General features: G+C 41.4%; 1 pseudogene; it reads right to left on the bottom strand.

The window, feature by feature from the left end:
* Nucleotides 1–9,760: 9,760 nt before the first annotated feature.
* LOC116747911 lies at nt 9,761–10,548 on the bottom strand (annotated as a pseudogene).
* Between the last annotated feature and the right edge of the window lie 489 nt (nt 10,549–11,037).

Below are 11,037 nucleotides of genomic sequence, written 5' to 3'. Positions count from 1 at the left end.
AGAGGTGAAGAGGGAGACAAACCTGCAGTCTCTAATAGAGGGTTCCTACTAACCAGCTTTCCTAGAAATCTGTAGCATGGCAGGTTGCTTGTGGAGAATTCTGGGACTTCGGCTCCAGTCATCATTATTTCCTTCTTGAAGACTCAGTAGATAATGTATCACTTTGGACACTAAAAGAGAAAAGAAGCCATTTATTAACTCAGAGCACGTAATGACATTACAACGTTAGGACAATATCCTTAACAAGAAGAAAGGGAGATATGCTGCCGAAGGGTATGAGGGGCAGAGAGAGAACCACAGAGTAGCCGAATGCCAGTGGAACAAAAGTGTGACTTTTTATCCAATGTGAACTTGATTGTCAAAGACCTTCTGACCTTGGCTCTACCAATCATCACCTGTGGGACTTTGGACAAGTTATTCACCTCTGTGAAGCTCATTTTCCACATTTGTAATAGAATAGTAATAGAAACCACTTCTCAAATTTGTTGTGAGACCAGGAGACTATATGAAGAACGGGTGAATATGTATATTTCCATATTAATGTTGCCAATCATTTGGACCGGTGTCTTCTCCGCCATCATCTCCCACCAGAGATACATATCTGAGACTGTACCACATAACTGTGTTCCCACAGTTTGTGCCCTTACTCCTCTCTCTTGGTTGAATATTCAGAGACATTAAACTGAGGTTAAATGTCTTTTTACCCAGTGTGATTGCTTTCATGAATTTTAATAATCTGAATTATATAATCCCACCATGCCTTCTCCTTGTTAGACTAGAAAAGATTCAACTCTCTTGCAACTACTTTGGTTAAATATTTTCCAGTATATCTTATGATTATTAAAAAGAAAAATACATTAATTCATTAACCAAATAAATATTTATTGAGTGTCCACCAAATACTGTGCTAGGTACCAGGTATAGAGCAGTGAACAAAATAGACCAAATACACCCTTATATTACATACCAGTATAAATAACTATAATACAAATTTCTTAAAATCTGTTGACTTTGTTCCAAAACTTCCATTGAGAATGGTCATTGTCTCCATTCTCAAATAAAATTGGTATTCAATTTGTATTTAGACAGTGCAAATTAATGAAGGTATCTTTAGTGCTAGAGATAAAGGAATATGGGGTAGATTTATCACACGAAATGAACATCAGGAAAATAACATATAATAAAATGAACATGCTGAGAAAAGAAAGAAAAATCTCTTGGTGACAATCATTAATTTTTCATTCTCTTTAAAGGTTTATTTTATAATATAAGAAGGGAGGAAACATTATCAGGTATTTGGAATATATTACAAGCTCCAAATTCGCATTAACTATATCTGAAAGAGAATAAAAGAATTTGGGAAGTAATGTCAACAGTCTGACAAGCATATTAAAAAAATTGTAATAGTGCATGAGTTTTCTCATGTTTACAGTTATTAAAGTCACTGTGTAGCTGTTTTACTCGACTTTCAAAATCAAGTTTTGACAGGGCCCAGAAAGTCAGCTTCACCGCTAGTTATGAGACATTCTTTGAGCATTTATACCAATCATATCAAAACTAGCAAAAGTTTAGCTGCATTTTTTTTTCTTGTGGGAGGAGCTGGCTATCTCCTTTTTGAAAGTGAGTCCTTTGCTACTGTATGATACGGCAGTCTGAGGGTGCCAGTTTTCTATTCACTGCCCCTGTGCCTTCTACAAGTTGCTGACTCACTTTCTGGAGTGAAATTAAGAATCTGTCTGAATCAATAGACATTTGTGGCAAAAAGTGCAAGTTCTCCCCCCCAGCATCCATTTTCTCTTTCTTCTGAGGAAATAGAATCTTAGCTAGGCACAGCATTCACACAGGTCGACAAGATCCTGGAAAGCAGCTCACAGGCAGCAGAAGCAATAGCAATGGGGTAAACAAGAAAGATTTACAAGTTTAGCAGTGTCTGCTGCTTCTTCCTACTTTTAGCAACATTCTACAGAGGGATGGACCCCAGTCAGAGCTAGCCAGACAGCAACCAAAAATGGAAGAGAACATAGCTATGTCAAGAGCCATTCTTGGCCTGTGGCCTCTGATTTCAGAGCTCCACACAATTGAAAAAGCCAACTGCTTTCTGAAACTCCACAGTGAAGCAGTTTAAAGGGCCAAAAGGAAGACTTGGCAAGAGATAATACTATGGCTCCCCAAGGACCTTCCTTCTTGACAGGTAAATGAGAGCTGGAGCAGAGGTAAAGAGCATACCTCTACTCTCCGTACCGGCAGGCTCTGAATCCGTGGATTCAACTAACCTAGGATAGAAAATATTCAGGAAAATAAAAAATCCAGAAAGTTCCAAAAAGCAAAATTTGAATTTACCCTGCTGGCAAATATTTATGTAGCATTTACATAGTATTTATAACTATTTACATAGCATTTACATTGTATTAGGTATCATAAGTAATATAGAGATGATTTAAAGTATACGGGAGAGGAGAGGGGGAAGATGGCGGAAGAGTAAGACGGGGAGATGACCTTCCTCCCCACAGATACATCAGAAATACATCTACACGTGGAACAACTCCTACAGAACACCTACTGAACGCTGGCAGAAGACCTCAGACCTCCCAAAAGGCAAGAAACTCCCCACGTACCTGGGTAGGGCAAAAGAAAAAAGAAAGAACAGAGACAAAAGAATAGGGACGGGGCCCGCACCAGTGGGAGGGAGCCGTGAAGGAGGAAAGCTTTCCACACACTAGAAGCCCCTTCGGGGGCAGAGACTGTGGGTGGCGGAGGGGGAAAGCTTCGGAGCCGCAGAGGAGAGCACAGCAACAGCGGTGTGGAGGGCAAAGCGGAGAGATTTCCGCACAGAGGATCGGCGCCGACGGGCACGCACCAGCCCGAGAGGCTTGTCTGCTCACCCGCCGCGGCAGGCGGGGGCTGCGAGCTGAGGCTCGGGCTTCGGTCGGAGCGCAGGGAGAGGACTGGGGTTGGTGACGTGAACACAGCCTGAAGGGGTTAGTGCGCCACAGCTAGCCGGGAGGGAGTCCGGGGAAAAGTCTGGACCTGCCGAAGAGGCAAGAGACTTTTTCTTCCCTCTGTGTTTCCGGTGCTCGAGGAGAAGGGATTAAGAGTACTGCTTAAAGGAGCTCCAGAGACGGGCGCAAGCCGCGGCTAACAGGGTGGGCCCCAGAGACAGGCATGAGACGCTAAGGCTGCTGTTGCCGCCACCAAGAAGAAGCCTGTGTGCAAGCACAGGTCACTCTCCACACCCCCCTTCCGGGGAGCCTGTGCAACCCACCACTGCCAGGGTCCCGGGATCCAGGGACAATTTACCCGGGAGAACGCGCGGCGCGCCTCAGGCTGGTGCAACGTCACCCTGGCCTCTGCCGCCGCAGGCTTGCCCCGCCCTCCGAGCCCCTCCCTCCCCCCGGCCTGAGTGAGCCAGAGCCCCCTAAGCACCTGCTCCTTTGACCCCGTCCTGTCTGAGCGAAGAACAGACGCCCTCTGGCGACCTAAACGCAGAGGCGGGGCCAAATCCAAAGCTGAACCCCGGGAGCTGTGCCAACAAAGAAGAGAAAGGGAAATCTCTCCCAGCAGCCTCAGGAGCAGCGGATTAAAGCTCCACAATCAACTTGATGTACCCTGCATCTGTGGAATACCTGAAGAGACAACGAATCATCCCAAATTGAGGAGGTGGACTTTGAGAGCAAGATTTATTATTTTTTCCCCTTTTCCTCTTTTTGTGAGTGTGTATGTGTATGCTTCTGTGTGAGATTTTGTCTGTATAGCTTTGCTTTCACCATTTGTCCTAGGGTTCTATCCTTCCATTTTTTTGTTTTGTTTTTTACTATTTAAAAAAATTTTTTTCTTAATAATTATTTTTTTATTTTAATAACTTTATTTTATTTTACCTTACTTTATTTTCTTTTCTTTTATCCTCTTTCTTTCTTTCTACTTTTTCTCCCTTTTATTCTGACCCGTGTGGATGAAAGGCTCTTGGTGCTGCAGCCAGGCATCAGTGCTGTGCCTCTGAGATGGGAGAGGCAACTTCAGGACACTGGTCCACGAGAGACCTCCCAGCTCCATGTAATATCAAATGGTGAAAATCTCCCAGAGATCTCCATCTCAACACCAACACCCAGCTTCACTCAACGACCAGCAAGCTACAGTGCTGGACACGCTATGCCAAACAACTAGCAAGACAGGAACACAACCCCACCCATTAGCAGAGAGGCTGCCTAAAATCATAATAAGTCCACAGACACCCCAAAACACACCACCAGATGTGGACCTGCCCACCAGAAAGACAACATCCAGCCTGATCCACCTGAACACAGGCACTACTCGCCTCCACCAAGAAGCCTACACAACCCACTGAACCAACTTTAGCCACTGGGAACAGACACCGAAAACAACGGGAACTACGAACATGCAGCCTGCAAAAAGAGACCCCAAACACAGTAAGATAAGCAAAATGAGAAGACAGAAAAACACACAGCAGATGAAGGAGCAAGATAAAAACCCACCAGACCTAACAAATGAAGAGGAAATAGGCAGTCTACCTGAAAAAGAATTCAGAATAATGATAGTAAAGATGATCCAAAATCTTAGAAATAGAATAGACAAAACGCAAGAAACATTTAACAAGGACCTAGAAGAACTAAAGATGAAACAAGCAATGATGAACAACACAATAAATGAAATTAAAAATACTCTAGAAGGGATCAATAGCACAATAACTGAAGCAGAAGAACGGATAAGTGACCCGGAAGATAGAAGAGTGGAAATAACTACTGCAGAGCGGAAGAAAGAAAAAAGAATGAAAAGAACTGAGGACAGTCTCAGAGACCCTGGGACAACATTAAACGCACCAACATTCGAATTATAGGGGTTCCAGAAGAAGAAGAGAAAAAGAAAGGGACTGAGAAAATATTTGAAGAGATTATAGTTGAAAACTTCCCTAATATGGGAAAGGAAATAGTTAATCAAGTCCAGGAAGCACAGAGAGTCCTATACAGGATAAATCCAAGGAGAAACACGCCAAGACACATATTAATCAAACTGTCAAAAATTAAATACAAAGAAAACATACTAAAAGCAGCAAGGGAAAAACAACAAATAACACACAAGGGAATCCCCATAAGGTTAACAGCTGATCGTTCAGCAGAAACTCTGCAAGCCAGAAAGGACTGGCAGGACATATTTAAAGTGATGAAGGAGAAAAACCCTCAACCAAGATTACTCTACCCAGCAAGGATCTCATTCAGATTTGATGGAGAAATTAAAACCTTTACAGACAAGCAGAAGCTGAGAGAGTTCAGCACCACCAAACCAGCTTTACAACAAATGCTAAAGGATCGTCTCTAGGCAAGAAACACAAGAGAAGGAAAAGACCTACAATAACAAACCCAAAACAATTAAGAAAATGGGAATAGGAACATACATATCGATAATTACCTTAAATGGAAATGGATTAAATGTTCCTACCAAAAGACACAGACTGGCTGAATGAATACAAAAACAAGACCCATGTATATGCTGTCTACAAGAGACCCACTTCAGACCTAGAGACACATACAGACCGAAAGTGAAGAGATGGAAAAAGATATTCCATGCAAATGGAAACCAAAAAAAGCTGGAGTAGCAATTCTCATATCAGAAAAAATAGACTTCAAAATAAAGACTATTACAAGAGACAAACAAGGACACTACATAATGATCAAGGGATCGATCCAAGAAGAAGATATAACAATTGTAAATATTTATGCACCCAACATAGGAGCACCTCAATACATAAGGCAAATACTAACAGCCATAAAAGGGGAAATCGACAGTAACACATTCATGGTAGGGAACTTTAACACCCCACTTTCACCAATGGACATTCATCCAAAATGAAATAAATAAGGAAACACAAGCTTTAAATCATACATTAAACAAGATGGACTTAATTGATATTTATAGGACATTCCATCCAAAAACTACAGAATACACATTTTTCTCAAGTGCTCATGGAACATTCTCCAGGATAGATCATATCTTGGGTCACAAATCAAGCCTTGGTAAATTTAAGAAAATTGAAATTGTATCAAGTATCTTTTCTGACCACAACGCTATGAGACTAGATATCAATTACAGAAAAAGATCTGTAAAAAATACAAACATATGGAGGCTAAACAATACACTACTTAATAACGAAGTGATCACAGAAAAAACCAAAGAGGAAATCAAAAAATACCTAGAAAAGAAACAAATGAAAATGGAGACACGATGATCCAAAACGTATGGGATGCAGCAAAAGCAGTTCTAAGAGGGAAGTTTATAGCAGTACAATCCTACCTTAAGAAACAGGAAACATATCGAATAAACAACCTAACCTTGCACCTAAAGCAATTACAGAAACAAGAACAAAAAAACTCCAAAGTTAGCAGAAGGAAAGAAATGATAAAGATCAAATCAAAAATAAATGAAAAAGAAATGAAGGAAACGATAGCAAAGATCAATAAAACTAAAAGCTGGTTCTTTATGAAGATAAACAAAATTGATAAACCTTTCGCCAGACTCATCAAGAAAAAAAGGGAGAAGACTCAAATCAATAGGATTAGAAATGAAAAAGGAGAAGTAACAACTGATACTGCAGAAATACAAAAGATCATGAGAGATTACTACAAGCGACTCTATGCCAATAAAATAGACAAGCTGGAAGAAATGGACAAATTCTTAGAAATGTACAACCTGCCAATACTGAATCAGGAAGAAATAGAAAATATGAACAGACCAATCACAAGCACTGAAATTGAAACTGTGATTAAAAATCTTCCAACAAACAAAAGCCCAGGACCAGATGGCTTCACAGGTGAATTCTATCAAACATTTAGAGAAGAGCTAACACCTATCCTTCTCAAACTCTTGCAAAAGATAGCAGAGGGAGGAACACTCGCAAACTCATTCTACGAGGCCACCATCACCCTGATACCAAAACCAGACAAGGATGTCACAAAGAAGGAAAACTACAGGCCAATATCACTGATGAACATAGATGCAAAAATCCTCAACAAAATACTAGCAAACAGAATCCAACAGCACATTAAAAGGATCATACACCATGATCAAGTGGGGTTTATTCCAGGAATGCAAGGATCCTTCAATATGTGCAAATCAATCAACATGATACACCATATTAACAAATTGAAGGAGAAAAACCATATGGTCATCTCAATAGATGCAGAGAAAGCTTTTGACAAAATTCAACACCCATTTATGATAAAAACCCTGCAGAAAGTAGGCATGGAGGGAACTTTCCTCAACATAATAAAGGCCATATATGACAAACCCACAGCCAACATCGTCCTCAGTGGAGAAAAACCGAAAGCATTTCCACTAAGATCAGGAACAAGACAAGGTTGCCCACTCTCACCACTCTTATTCAACATAGTTTTGGAAGTTTTAACCACAGCAATCAGAGAAGAAAAGGAAATAAAAGGAATCCAAATCGGAAAAGAAGAAGTAAAGCTGTCACTGTTTGCAGATGACATGATACTATACATAGAGAATCCTAAAGATGCTACCAGAAAACTACTAGAGCTAATCAATGAATTTGGTAAAGTAGCAGGATACAAAATTAATGCACAGAAATCTCTGGCAATCCTATACATTAATGATGAAAAATCTGAAAGTGAAATCAAGAAAACACTCCCATTTACCATTGCAACAAAAAGAATAAAATATTTAGGAATAAACCTACCTAAGGAGACAAAAGACCTGTATGCAGAAAATTATAAGACACTGATGAAAGGAATTAAAGATGATACAAATAGATGGAGAGATATACCATGTTCTTGGATTGGAAGAATTGACATTGTGAAAATGACTCTACTACCCAAAGCAATCTACAGATTCAATGCAATCCCTATCAAACTACCACTGTTATTTTTCACAGAACTAGAACAAAAAATTTCACAATTTGTATGGAAACAGAATAGACCCCGAATAGCCAAAGCAATCTTGAGAACGAAAAATGGAACTGGAGGAATCAGGCTCCCTGACTTCAGACTATACTACAAAGCTACAGTAATGAAGACAGTATGGTACTGGCCCAAAAACAGAAATATAGATCAGTGAAACGGGATAGAAAGCCCAGAGATAAGCCCACGCACATATGGTCACCTTATCTTTGATAAAGTAGGCAGGAATGTACAGTGGAGAAAGGACAGCCTCTTCAATAAGTGGTGCTGGGAAAACTGGACAGGTACATGTAAAAGTATGAGATTAGATCACTCCCTAACACCATACACAAAAATAAGCTCAAAATGGATTAAAGACCTAATTGTAAGGCCAGAAACTATCGAACTCTTAGAGGAAAACATAGGCAGAACACTCTGTGACATAAATCACAGCAAGATCCTTTTTGACCCACCTCCTAGAGGAATGGAAATAAAACCAAAAATAAACAAATGGGACCTAATGAAACTGCAAAGCTTTTGCACAGCAAAAGAAACCATAAACAAGACCAAAAGACAACCCTCAGAATGGGAGAAAGTATTTGCAAATGAAGGAACTGACAAAGAATTAATCTCCAAAATTTACAAGCAGCTCATGCAGCTCAATAACAAAAAAACAAATAACCCAAAACAAAAATGGACAGAAGACCTAAATACACATTTCTCCAAAGAAGATATACAGACTGCCAACAAACACATGAAAGAATGCTCAACATCATTAGTCATTAGAGAAATGCAAATCAAAACTACAATGAGATATCATCTCACACCAGTCAGAATGGCCATCATCAAAAAATCTAGAAACAATAAATGCTGGAGAGGGTATGGAGAAAAGGGAACACTCTTGCACTGCTGTTGGGAATGTAAATTGGTACAGCCACCGTGGAGAACAGTATGGAGGTTCCTTAAAAAACTGCAAATAGAACTACCACATGACCCAGCAATCCCACTACTGGGCATATACCCTGAGAAAACCATAATTCCAAAAGAGTCATGTACCAAAATGTTCATTGCAGCTCTATTTACAATACCCAGGAGATGGAAACAACCTAAGTGTCCATCATCAGATAAAGAAGACGTGGCACATATATACGATGGACTATTACTCAGCCATAAAAAGAAACGAAATTGAGCTATTTGTAATGAGGTGGATGAACCTAGAGTCTGTCATAAAGAGTGAAGTAAGTCAGAAAGAGAAAGACAAATACCGTATGCTAACACATATATATGGAATTTTAGAAAAAAAAATGTCATGGAGAACCTAGGGGTAAGATGGGAATAAAGACACAGGCCTACTATAGAATGGACTTGAGGATATCGGGAGGGGGAAGGGTAAGCTGTGACAAAGTGAGAGAGTGGCATGGACATATATACACTATCAAACATAAAATAGATAGCTAGTGGGAAGCAGCCACATAGCACAGGGAGATCAGCGCGGTGCTTTGTGACCACGTAGAGGGGTGGGATAGGGAGGGTGGGAGGGAGGGAGACACAAGAGGGAAGAGATATGGGAACATATGTATATGTATAACTGATTCACTTTGTTATAAAGCAGAAACTAATGCACCATTGTAAAGCTATTATACTCCAAAACAGATGTAAAAAAAAAAAAAAAAGAAGAGCTTAAGGAAGCAGTCATCAAGTTGAATGAGAGGAAGATGAGTCAGCACAGAGAACAGTGAAACAGTAAGAGAATTTGCCTGGAAGAGATCTTGGGCTGTGGTTACTTCTTTTTTTTTCAATCATGAGTTTCTTTTTTTGATTGTCTATTTACATTTCTTTATTTAAGGAATATTTTATTGTTGGATCATCCTTTACCCTCTGGAGCGGTGCTTGGGGCCACTCTGACACTCTGTCTACTCATTACCGGCCAAGGAGAGGGACTTTTGGGTGGGGCGTAGCTGCAGGGCCTTCTCAAAATACTTGGGAAGCAGGAAGCCATCAGCATTCCCTGGAATCAGGATGCCATCAGCATTCCCTGGAATCAGGATCACCCCATTGACGGAGAGGAAGAAGGGTATTTCATCTGCCAGGGCCAGGGGCCCATTGATGAACAAGGCCAGTTCACAAGTTGGCCACATGCCACTGATGACACTGTGCACAGTCCCCAGGCAGTCCTGGGGCCAGGTGGATGTGCATCCTTTCCCAGCAGGACATGCCTTTGAACAGGATGGATGGCCAGTGCTGCCAGAATGTGCCATAAACAAGCATCAGGGGCAGGGCCTGTCGGGTTGCCAAGGGCATCAGATCCATCTCAGGTGCTTGCAGGAAGTGACCAAGATTGGCTTGGATGAGAGCCAATGCCGGGGTCCCCTGGCTGCAGTGTGAACCACTGCTTCCCCATGGTGTTCACCACTTGCTGCACATCTTCAGCTGAGAAGCTGTGGCACTGGGGCAGCTGTTGGAGGGTGCCCAGGGGCAGGAAGGCTTTGACCCCCACGGGAAGCCCCAGCTCCAGGGCTCCATGACAGGTCATAGGACCAAGTTTTGGTACTTGCACATCTTGGTCTGGTTCCTGGGGTCTGTGAGCCTGTCTATCCCTGGGCCCTGCTGCTTCTTGCCTCTTTCCTCCAGAGAAGTTCATAGTCAAGATAGACTCCTGCTGTCCGGCAGCGTGTTACTTCTATATGTAACTGACGAACAGCGAATACAACAGAAGCCTATTATTAAGTGTTACAGGAATCTGAAAGCCAAAGAGACCAAAAGCCTGGCAAGTTCCCATGATTATTAGAGTCAGTGTAGGGGTGGAAAAATTATTTTCCCTCTAACCTTCTGGATTCTTGGCTGAGACACACCTATAATAGAAGACAGGTTAACAGGAGAAAAACAGAAGTTTAATAACATGGGTACTTCTCTTTATACATGGGAGATACCTAGGAAAACTGAGTAACTCCCCCAAAATGACCTGAACCATCACTTAAATACCACCTTCAGCTAAAGACGAAGGAAGATGGGGATGGGGAAAGTGGGGTGGGCGGGAAGCAGGGGCAGTCAATTTGGGGAGGTTACCAGGCAAAGCAAAGTAAACAAGGGTATGGTTGGTATACAGATTTACGTCATTGCCTTCTCCCTT

This window comes from Phocoena sinus, chromosome X, assembly GCF_008692025.1.
Source record: "Phocoena sinus isolate mPhoSin1 chromosome X, mPhoSin1.pri, whole genome shotgun sequence".
Lineage (NCBI taxonomy): Eukaryota > Metazoa > Chordata > Mammalia > Artiodactyla > Phocoenidae > Phocoena > Phocoena sinus.
The sequence above is the reverse complement of the archived record's forward strand: the minus strand, read 5'-3'. Positions and strand labels throughout refer to the sequence as shown.